The sequence below is a fragment of the Vicia villosa genome, linkage group LG3 (genome assembly GCF_029867415.1).
Source record: "Vicia villosa cultivar HV-30 ecotype Madison, WI linkage group LG3, Vvil1.0, whole genome shotgun sequence".
Classification (NCBI taxonomy): Eukaryota; Viridiplantae; Streptophyta; class Magnoliopsida; order Fabales; family Fabaceae; genus Vicia; species Vicia villosa.
The window spans coordinates 14,556,446-14,568,668 of record NC_081182.1 but is presented as its reverse complement, the minus strand read 5'-3'; the positions used below and the strand labels follow the sequence as shown (position 1 = coordinate 14,568,668).

Below are 12,223 nucleotides of genomic sequence, written 5' to 3'. Positions count from 1 at the left end.
CAATATGGAAGTGCCCTTTATTTGTAATCTATGGATGAATTTATGTTTGTTAGTCAATGTAATTAGTGAGAGTTCATGGATATTTTCTTCTATTTAGAATCTCTTCATAAAAGTCTCTTCTATTTAGAATCACTTGTAATTAAATATGTTGAAGCCATCATATTCTGATTGTTTCTTTTGAATACACATTAATTTGGAAAATTTTAAAAATAGCTCAACATAAATGATGACTCCTTAATATTATTCTGCTTATGTAGCAAGGAAATGTTGATATAGCAAAAAACTATGCAACAATTATAGAAGTATAATATTGAAAAGTTCAATTTACATTTGGTCGACGACTCGATGTGAACATATTTTCGAAATAAAGAGTGACGATCTTCCTTTGGAATACCAAAATCCAAAAAAGAAAGTTTTTGATGAATAACTATAATTAAATTAAAAATGACTAAAAGAAAATTAAAGGTTTCTTGAGTAAGAATTTCATGACTTCTAAGATGATTTTTTCAACATATTTTCTTTTCACACGAAAATGTGATAGTTTTGCTATGATAACTTTATAGTCTTAGAAAGTGCATTACTCTAGTATCTAAGCACTAAATAAAGCATGAACACACATGTCTCAACATATTACACTTCAAACACAAGTGCTCAACTAAAAAAAATGTATTTGGTTATTGAATACAAAGTTTAATGGTCTTAAAGTTAACACAACGCATAACTGTAACCAAAGCTCACTGTTATAATAACAATAGGAATCAAATTCAATTTAAACAAGAAATCCTTCCAAACAAAATTATTGTTTTGGTAACAAAAATAAATCTAAATTCTTAAAATATGAATCTTCTAAATTTGAAGTCTTCAAGTAGAGATTGATCCTTGTCTTTATGACAATGGTTGGTATAGTGATGATTGTTCGGTCACATGATATTGTTCCTACAAAAAGAAAATATTCATGATATAAATTATTAACGCTTTTAAAATTTGAATATTTTACCATAAAACTAAGAGACACTAGCTGAACAAAATTAGAATTAGGAACATAATATAATTATAGCAGATGATTGCACGTTTCACCTGATTTACAACATTAGTGTATTCTTGATTTGGATTGAAGAGAGCTATATCATCTACAAAAGTGCTCTTCTGAACATATCTTTGCTCACACTACAAATAATACAAAAAAAAGTAGGAAGTGTAATATTAATAATCAAAATAAACTATCATCTGTATTTAACACAATAACTAAGAATCAAACAGTATATTTCATTTACTTGGGTGCTTTCTTGTGTTCTAATGTTATCAATAATTTGAGATCTAATATTCTCTCCACTTTCAACTTCTTGGCATCTAGATGTACCTGTCATCTGCGGTAAAAAAAGTCAAAATTAGACAAATATGTTATATAATACATATATAGAAAATAAAAACGAAGAACTCGGAATAACCTCTTCTTGACTTGGATTATTTTTATTCTTCTGACTTCTATTTTGCTTTTTCTTTCTAATGAGTTTATTCTTTACAAGTTCATCAACTTTAGAGGTTTTTCTTTTGAAAGGAGGACGTCCTTTACTCCGAACCACTGTAGGGTCAAGAATTCTAGTCACTTGACTTTGAACTAAATTGTCTTCTCTAATTCCAGGAGACATTTCTTCACATGTTAACTCAATTTTCAAGTCCTCAATCCAATTCATCACTTTCAACAATACATCATTAGTATTTATTCTTGTAGAAGCAACTTCATAAAAAGCATCACAAGCTTTATTAACACGTTCAAGATCTGGATTTCCAACTAATTGATCAAAGCCACATTTAATAAGTGTATATCTTCGCCTTATGTCCTTCCTCCACCGCGATAAAACATAAGAAGTTGGCACTAAATCATTTTTGCCAATCAGCTTAAGTACACAAAGAATGTGTCTACATAAAATGCCTTTGAACTCAAACAAGCAACAAGTACAGTGTAATTCAAAAATATTCTCATTGAAAGACACTTTGAACATTATGTCCTTAATTTTGTCAAATACTTTCTTACTTTCGGTAATAGAAAATATTGAATTCAATCCCTCCAATTTTTCAAATAGAGTATTGCAGTACATCATAGAAGCAACCTCAACTTGAAATTCTTTAAATTTTGCATTTGTAAATGCATGGTGGAATTGTAACTCAAAACCAAAATGACTTACACAAGCAATTGTTGCATTAAATGAACCAAAGTCTGCCATGTTTTCCTTTTCAATTTTGTCTCTCAATGCATTTGTCATATTGTTCAACAAATTGCTTCAATGTTGTCTTTGAGTTTACATATCCATCAAAAAATGAGTTCATACTTTCACTTCGTTGTGTAGTTGACATTCCAGCCCAAAATGTGTCTTTCACATAAATAGGAACCCAATGATCTCGTTCAACAAACAACCCTTTCAACCACTCATTATCTTGCAATTTATAATATTGGGTTAAATACATTTTACCCCCTCCCAAAGTAGCGAGATTCGGTTTTCCCCCTTATTAAAAAAAAATTTAGCCTTCGCCCCTTAGAAAACAAGATTCTGTTTTCAGACACCCCCTATCCCTTGTTTGGCTGACTGGGTGTGGTGAGTTGGCGCAAAATCTGCTGTTTGCTTGCTTAGGTGGCGCATGACGTGGTTGTCTTTAGAAAATTTGGAAAAATTACAAATTAAACTTGGCAAAACTGGGGTTCGAACCCTTAATCTTTATGTTATGGTTGACATTTTGAACCACTGCGCCATACATGCTTCTTGGACTAAGTTACAAACGAAATATTTATGTATCATATTTTCTACCATTTTTCAAATATAATATAAACCATATATGTTTATTATTATTAATACATTATTTATTTATTAATATTTATTTATTAATAATTTATTTCAATTACAAATTTTAATTTTATTACATAACATTTATTATCCTATTTTTATTAGTATATTATTTTATTTATTTATTATATAGTTTATTGATTATAGTTTATTGATTATAGTTTATTTATTATTTATTTATTTATTTATTTATTTATGTATTTATTTATTTATTATTAGTATTTATATATTACATTTTTTTATATTTATTATTAATATACTTTATTATTAATATATGTTTATATATATGTTTATATATATGTTTATTAATAATAAATAAGTAAATAAATAAAGTAATATATAAATATTAATAATAAACCATTTAATAAATAAATTAAATTTAAATATTAATAATAATAAATAAATAAAGTAATATATAAATATTAATAATAAACCATTTAATAAATAAATAAAGTAATATATAACTATTAATAATAAATAAATAAAGTATATTAATAAATAAATAAAGTAATATATAAACATATATTAATATATTAGTAATAAAGTATATTAATAAATAAATAAATAAATAAAGTAATATATAAACGAAATATATATATTTGCTTTGGAAATTATAACAACTGAGCATTCTGCTTCAATGGTTGGTTGCGCGCCTATTAACCCTTGTAACCTGGGTTCGAAACCCAGGTTTTGCAAGTTTGATTATTTGCAATTTTGCAAGCTTTCCAAAACCATGCCCAGTCAGCAAGATTCCCCTCGCCCAGTCAGCCAAATAAGGGATAGGGGGTGTCTGAAAACAGAATCTTGTTTTCTAAGGGGCGAAGGCTAAAAAATTTTTTAATAAGGGGGAAAACCGAATCTCGCTACTTTGGCAGGGGGTAAAATGTATTTAACCCTATAATATTCAATCATTTTTTCCCACTTCTCTATAAAATCACTTTTACTCAAAGAGTCATATACAATGTTGTGCAAAAGTGTTTTGATAGACTCATAATCTGAATGGCTACCTAACTTTTCTGGAACCTTTTTCATTAAATGCCATAAACACCAACGATGACGAGTTTTTGGAAAGACAACCTCAATTGCATTTTTCATTGCTCGATCTTGATCAGTAATTATAGCATTTGGTGCACGTCCATTCATACAGTCTAACCATGTGTTAAACAACCAAGTAAAAGTTTTAGTATCCTCATTTGACAATAGAGCACAACCCAACAAAATTGATTGCCCGTGATGATTAACTCCAACAAAAGGGGCAAAAGGCATGTCATATTTAATTGTCAAGTAAGTGGTGTCAAAAGTTACCACTTCATCGAAATATTCATATGCAACCCTACATCTCGCATCAGCCCAAAATACATTTTGTAAACGGCTTTCATCATCCACATCCATTACATAGTAAAATTAACTATTTTGTTTTTACATTCTAACAAAATAGTTTTGAATAGCTTCAGCATCTCCTGTCCCAAGTCTTAGTCGCCTTACTTTATCTATATAATTTCTACAATCTTTTTCTCCGAAAGAAAGATTCTCATAACCATTTGCTTCAACCACCAAAGATCGAAAATTTCTGCTCACATTAATCCCAGCTTGATCATTAAGTTCTAACCTCCTTTTCATGTAAGGCCCCAATTTCTTGTTGCATCTAAAATATCGAGCTTTTGTTGGACTTAATTCATGATTATGCTCAAGAACCACACTTGAAACTATAATTGTTCCATCTAAAGACATGCAAGCATTCAACCTAGCCTTACGCTGTATTTTGGAAATAGGATTCAGCTTCAAAATATTCTTTGAATTACTCAAATACTTTCTTGCACGACTACACGCTAGAGTAAAGTACTTTTTTCCATCCTCTCCATTTTTTGAACTAATTTTACCAATTCCAAAACCCATACAACGAGCATAATTTATGTAATAATCAGTAACTTGATCTTCAGAGGTAAATTTCATCCCAGGTGTAGGATATTCATTTTCATAAGCAATTTCATCATCAATACTCTGATCAAATATGTTATTTTCTTCACTTCTTCCCTCTATATTAAAAGATGCATAATTTTCCTCCACTAAAACAATAAATTTTAAATAGAAAAATATATGAATAAACCAAATCAATTAATTGACAATATGTGTTGTATGCCGCGATTTAAAAGCGATGATAAAACAATAAATAAACAACAAACTTACTTGTGATTGATTGTTACAATTGAAATCAACAGAGTGTTAAGTGCCAAAATGTTGTTATTTTGTATATATGTTTTGTGGCACTTATCGAGACTTTTGTTGATATTCGTTGAATAATTCTCTGTTTTGTGTATAAATACGTATACTTTGTGAATAGATGTATTTTCATACACTTTTATACGTTTTGATAGTTTTCTACTCTTTTTGTAGGTATTCTTGCGTATTTGAAGCATGAGCAATAAAGTGTCGAAGACACGGCTTCAAACGCGCGATTTTGAGCGGCGGAATCAATTCATTCGGCGAATAAAGCTCAAAATCAAAGAATAATAAATCACCAATTTGGTTGATATATTGTCATTTTTAGATAGGAAATTGAATAAGCTTTCCAACACTTCGAACCGGGCGCAAATCGGAGTTACGGTTCTCAAGTTACGCCATTTTTACTAAAAGCTGATTTTTCAACTCAGCGAGTTGGGCGCGATGCGCGCTCCTGCGCGCGACGCGCGCTGTACCAGATCCAGAATTGTATAAATAGGCGAAAATCAGATATTTTAGGGCATGGTTGGATATTTTAGAGCTCCAAACCATCCAATAGCATTTTTTGAGTGGAAAGATGCTAGAAAATACATTGGAGCTGTCAAATGGATGATCCGAGGTTGAATCCTTCATCAATCGGAGCCGACAAACCGTGAGATTTTTGGGTTTTTCTTCTTTTCTTCTCTTTGTGGTTTCATTTGTGGGTTTTGTATATATATACTTTGATCTCATGTATATTTGTCGCCCATGGTGTTGTATAAAGTTGCTTTACAATATAAACTTGTTGTTTTTCCTGATTTTTTACATCTTGATGTTTGGGTTATGTTTGGTGGGTTGTTTTGCATCTTGATGTTAGGGGTTTGTGTTGTTGTAGAAATAGACCTCACAAATCTTGATTAGGAGAGATAATCATTAGCTTCTTGATTGTAGAGATAGATGAAGAGTTAATGTTCACTTTGTGTTGGTTCGTAATGCTACCGGATTGTTTGATTGGTGGAGAGATCGTCGATCGAGCAATACGGTAAGCTACCGTATGTTTGGTTGGTGGAGAAATCGTCAACTAAGCATACGATAGAACTCGTGGCGGTGTTTGGACACGAATGCCGACAACGGGCAACACGTGAATGGTTTAAGGAGTATAGTAAACTGAGTGCAACTGGTCGATAAGTTTAAGTTTGTGAAGAGTAGATTATATGCAATACTTGATAGTTTCTTCTATTTGAAGAATGTATTCTTTTTGTGTTGATATTTACTTTTCCATTTCATTATTTAAATTCATTCAAAACCAAACTCATAACTAAGAATCCGTCGAACGGCAATTCGGTATCACCAATCTCTGTGGACACGATAAATTCCCGGATAAATATTTCCAAAACTTTTGTTGCTTGCCGCTTTACCGCTCCAACAAAATGGCGCCGTTGCCGGGGATTGGTGTTTTTATTGAATTTGCATTGCGATAGTTTCTTTGTTTTTGAGTTTTGTGAATATCGTATATTTGTGAATTTCCTTATACTTGTATACTTTTGTATAGTGGATTGTATAGATACATGTTCTAATTATTTTGGTGGACTTATTAAACAAGTTGAACTCGGATAGTTTTTTAATTTTAAATCTTCACTTTTCAACTTGTTTAGTTAATTTCACCAAACTTTTGTAAAAATTGTGTTTTTACTTATCGTTACGTGTTTGTTAATATGTGTTGTTTGCGTATTGTTGTATATTCTCTTGTTTCGTAATGTTTGTTCGTGTATGGTTAGGATACTTTCTTTAGGTTCGCGTTGGGTGAAAGCGTTGGCGTGTCGTGGAGAAAGCTACTACCGTACACAATAAAGGCGTCGAGCTAACGACGTAAAACAAGCGCTTATTGGGAGGCACCCCAACAATTTTATTTTTCTGTTTTTCTGTAAATGAGTAGTGTAGGCGATAAGTGGAGGTTTCTTTGAGTTTCTGTTTTGCTGCACTGGTTTTTGTTTATCTGGTGTAGCGCGTCGCGCGCAAAGAGGGCGCGTCGCGCAGCCTGGGAGCTGAAGAGCTTGGTTTGGCAGAACATAGGGCGCGTCGCGCGGTCTTAAGGGTGCGTCGCGCGCTGTGTTGCTTTTGGCCAATGAATTCTTTTTCATGATTCACTTGGCTAGCCTTTTTCCCACTTACACCAAGGCTTTATAGTATAGTATTTTATATTTTTATTTTTTAATTCTTTTGTTGTTGTTTAGACTTAAATTTTGGCCCGATTACTTGGAGTCGCATTTGGTAATTCTCCAATTGTGATAGATTCAACATGTCGGTTGTGCGGTAATGATTGTTCAAATTTGTACGTCGCAAGGTACTCGTTTATCGCCTTCTATAGCATAACATGTTTATGAGACTTTTCATTTGTACAAATTTCATATTACTCATTCTTTTTGCATAACTTGCTCATGACTTTAATCACAATTAGTTTTCCCTTTTTACCATAAATGTGAGGTGGCTTTCCATTGTATATATATGCGAGAGACCGACAATTCTTGTTTTAACTGGATATTATTATGTTTAATCTTTCGTTTGTATTGTTTTTGTGAATGCACGAAAGTGATCAAGGCACTTGTTTGATTTTGAGCACAACTACCATAGCCAAATATTCAATTCACCTTGTGAGTGTGTGATCATTAGTATCTCTTTTGAGCCTTTTTGTCAATGTCCATGTTGTTTTTGCTAAATGCTTGTCTATGAGTGTTTGGTTCTCATTTTTGTATGGATGTTGATTCTTTGTTTTCTTGAACCCTTAACCATGATTTTTGGTTTGAATTTTTACCTTGCCTTAGAAAGTAGGGAGTATTCACACTTTGATACCATGGTTGAATTCAAGTTGGGGAGAGAATGTTTACTTACTTTTTGGTTGATTGATTATGAGGTTGTGAAAAGAAAAGAAAAAAAGTGAAAAAGAAAGATAATAAAAAGAAAGAAAAAAGAGAAAAAAGTTTGAAAAATAACATAACAAAAAAGAGTTTGGAATAAAGATTTGTGTTAATAAGTTTTGTGTTTGGTGTGAAACATGTGATGAAGAAGAAGTTGGATTGAAATTGTATTGTTTGAAACTTTGTGGAAGTAATTACTCCCTTAGGTTTAGGCAAGTTTTTGTTTCGATTAGCTTTAGGACTTATCACTTGTTTGTTAACCGAGCCACATTACAACCGTGAAAGCCCTTGTGATTCGTGCCGTTGCATTTTCAATACTATTTTTGGATGAATGCATAATTTTGTCTATTGTTTGCAAGTTTGTCGGGTGTGTGTCAAAGTCCTCACCTTTCGGTGTTCTTCATCTATAGATGAGTTTTTGCTAGGCGTGATTCTTTATTGAGCTTGTTTTGTTTTAGGATGTTTTGTATGAATTTTTGTACTTAGGAATTGTTTCATTTTCATGTTGTCGTTGTAGGATAATGGTAAGTATTTACTTTGTTCGTACGTTTTTGTTTGAACCGTACAATTGTTTCGTTTTTCTAAACTTTGTTGATTCTTGATTCTTTGGATTTTCACTTTTGCGATTTGAGTGTTTGGCCTTGTTTGAGGACAAACAAATTCAAGTTGGGGAGAGTTGTTAAGTGCCAAAATGTTGTTATTTTGTATATATGTTTTGTGGCACTTATCGAGACTTTTGTTGATATTCGTTGAATAATTCTCTGTTTTGTGTATAAATACGTATACTTTGTGAATAGATGTATTTTCATACACTTTTATACGTTTTGATAGTTTTCTACTCTTTTTGTAGGTATTCTTGCGTATTTGAAGCATGAGCAATAAAGTGTCGAAGACACGGCTTCAAATGCGCGATTTTGAGCGGCGGAATCAATTCATTCGGCGAATAAAGCTCAAAATCAAAGAATAATAAATCACCAATTTGGTTGATATATTGTCATTTTTAGATAGGAAATTGAATAAGCTTTCCAACACTTCGAACCGGGCGCAAATCGGAGTTACGGTTCTCAAGTTACGCCATTTTTACTAAAAGCTGATTTTTCAACTCAGCGAGTTGGGCGCGATGCGCGCTCCTGCGCGCGACGCGCGCTGTACCAGATCCAGAATTGTATAAATAGGCGAAAATCAGATATTTTAGGGCATGGTTGGATATTTTAGAGCTCCAAACCATCCAATAGCATTTTTTGAGTGGAAAGATGCTAGAAAATACATTGGAGCTGTCAAATGGATGATCCGAGGTTGAATCCTTCATCAATCGGAGCCGACAAACCGTGAGATTTTTGGGTTTTTCTTCTTTTCTTCTCTTTGTGGTTTCATTTGTGGGTTTTGTATATATATACTTTGATCTCATGTATATTTGTCGCCCATGGTGTTGTATAAAGTTGCTTTACAATATAAACTTGTTGTTTTTCCTGATTTTTTACATCTTGATGTTTGGGTTATGTTTGGTGGGTTGTTTTGCATCTTGATGTTAGGGGTTTGTGTTGTTGTAGAAATAGACCTCACAAATCTTGATTAGGAGAGATAATCATTAGCTTCTTGATTGTAGAGATAGATGAAGAGTTAATGTTCACTTTGTGTTGGTTCGTAATGCTACCGGATTGTTTGATTGGTGGAGAGATCGTCGATCGAGCAATACGGTAAGCTACCGTATGTTTGGTTGGTGGAGAAATCGTCAACTAAGCATACGATAGAACTCGTGGCGGTGTTTGGACACGAATGCCGACAACGGGCAACACGTGAATGGTTTAAGGAGTATAGTAAACTGAGTGCAACTGGTCGATAAGTTTAATTTTGTGAAGAGTAGATTATATGCAATACTTGATAGTTTCTTCTATTTGAAGAATGTATTCTTTTTGTGTTGATATTTACTTTTCCATTTCATTATTTAAATTCATTCAAAACCAAACTCATAACTAAGAATCCGTCGAACGGCAATTCGGTATCACCAATCTCTGTGGACACGATAAATTCCCGGATAAATATTTCCAAAACTTTTGTTGCTTGCCGCTTTACCGCTCCAACACAGAGCTTCAATGTAAGAAATCAAAATTGATAGTTGGAACAATGAATTTCATAGGTGTTGTGTCTGAGATGGCTGTAGCAATGAGTCGAAGCAGTTGTGTCGACGGGATGCGGAGGTGTAATGGTGGAGATGGCTATGGTGATGAATCCTAATACTAGCTATGGTGACTACTGCAGGAAGACGATGCTGCTGGAAAATAGAAGTTTTAAAATCATTAAAATGGGGGCACTCACAACTACTACAGAATTTAGTATGGAAGCGGTTTTTTTACATAGAAACGCGGGAGTCCGTTAAAGAAGGAGAAACAAGGAGTGTTGGAAAGAAGTAGTGGTTTCTTTTATTATTTATTATTATTATAATTATTAATAAATATAAATATAAATTGTGTTTTATCTCCTATATATATATGGTGCAACTTTCAATTTAGAGTCACGTGTTCTTGCATTTCGTTAGTAATTGGTTTCGTACGATATAGCAGTTCTGTTCTGAAAAAACTCCATTTTAATGTATTTTTTGGAAAAACCCGATTTTAGTGTATTTTCTAAAAATTGAGTTTTTTTAAAAATATAGTAAAATCAAGTTTTTTTCATAATTACGATAAAATTGTGTCTTTCCAAAAATACGGTAATATCATTTTTTTTGAAAATACTGTAAAATCAAGTTTTTTGAATATCCAGTAAAATATTGTTTTTTGTAAAAAACAGTTAAATCAGGTTTTTAGAAAATACGCTAAAATCAGTTTTTTTTAAATACAGTAAGATATAGTTTTATGAAAATACAGTAAAATCAAGTTTATTGAAAATACAGTAAAATTGAGTTTTTCAAAATTATAGTAAAATCAAGTTTTTTGAAAATATAGTAAAAGCGCGTTTTTCGAAAATACAGTAAAGTCGAGTTTTTTTCAAAATATATTAAAATTGAGTTTTATGAAAACACATAAAAATTGAGTTTTTTAAAAATACATAAAAATCGAGTTTTTTTTTGAAAATATAGTAAAATCGTGTTTTTTTGAAATTTAAAAGACTCGAGTTTTTTCGTAAATACATTAAAATCGATTTTTTTTGCAAATACAGTAAAATCGAGTTTTTTTTTCAAAAATACAGTAAAATTGAGTTTTTGTCAGAATTACAGAAAAAATTGAGTTTTTTTTCTTCAAAAATACAGTAAAATCAAGTTTTTTCTCGAAAATATAGTTACAAAATCTAGTGTTATTTTGAGAAATATGAAATATTTGATTACATTTTTGAAAATGTAAAACAAATATTCTATACAAAATATTTATTTAAAAAATGAATATATTTAAATTACTTTTTTGGATTGATGGATATCCATCCATTAAAATGATCTAAATGGAAGGATTGGATGTATTTTATTCTTAATGGATGGATTAGATTGAATATTTTTAAGGAAGTTTAAGTGGATTGTTAATGGACTAATGAATTATTTTGATCCATCCATTAACAATCCAATTCATATCCATCCAATCCATTCATTTCGCCACCCCTAACCAAAACTAGAAGTATTTGAGAGATTTTAACTATAAAAAGCTTGAGATGAATGATGAGTTACATAATGCTAGAAAAATATTAATTAGTGTAAGATATGTTTTAAATACAAGATAATTTTTCATATGATTATTTCCAAAATTAATTTACTAGGTTGTATGTTCAAAGAGGGGTTAGTGAAACAAACAATTGACATTAGATATAATAAACCCAACTCGGCGGAACACGATAAGAGTTGTTTGTGTTTCTTCTGTTTGTTGCAGCTGCTCTTACCCTTTTGACAAGCCAAATTCTTGGAATTTTGGGATATCTTTCCCCCAAAATTCTGAAAATTCTGTTTACTTTTCATGGTTCATTTTCCTCCGATTTCTTGTCTTCCTCTTTGAAACGAGTTTGCAAAGCAATCTCCGTCTTTGCCTTATCACAATTTTTCTCTTTCGTTCTTCGCTCATGTGGCTCAAGAGAGCTTTGTAGCTCCTCTTTGCTCATCGATTCAAGATCCTTCGATTCCTCAATTGATACAACTATGTTATCGATTCATGTTGTCAAAGAACGTAATATTTTCGCGACAACATACTGCTTCGTAATCGTTTCTCCACATGCTTTTACTTAGTTCATCAACCGAGTAATTCTCATCATGAAATCTTTGATGGTCTCCTTCTCCTCCATTTGAATCAACTC

General features: G+C 31.8%; 1 pseudogene; it reads right to left on the bottom strand.

Moving 5' to 3' along the window:
• Positions 1 to 885: 885 nt before the first annotated feature.
• On the bottom strand, positions 886 to 11,891 carry LOC131657598 (protein FAR1-RELATED SEQUENCE 6-like; annotated as a pseudogene).
• Positions 11,892 to 12,223: the final 332 nt, after the last annotated feature.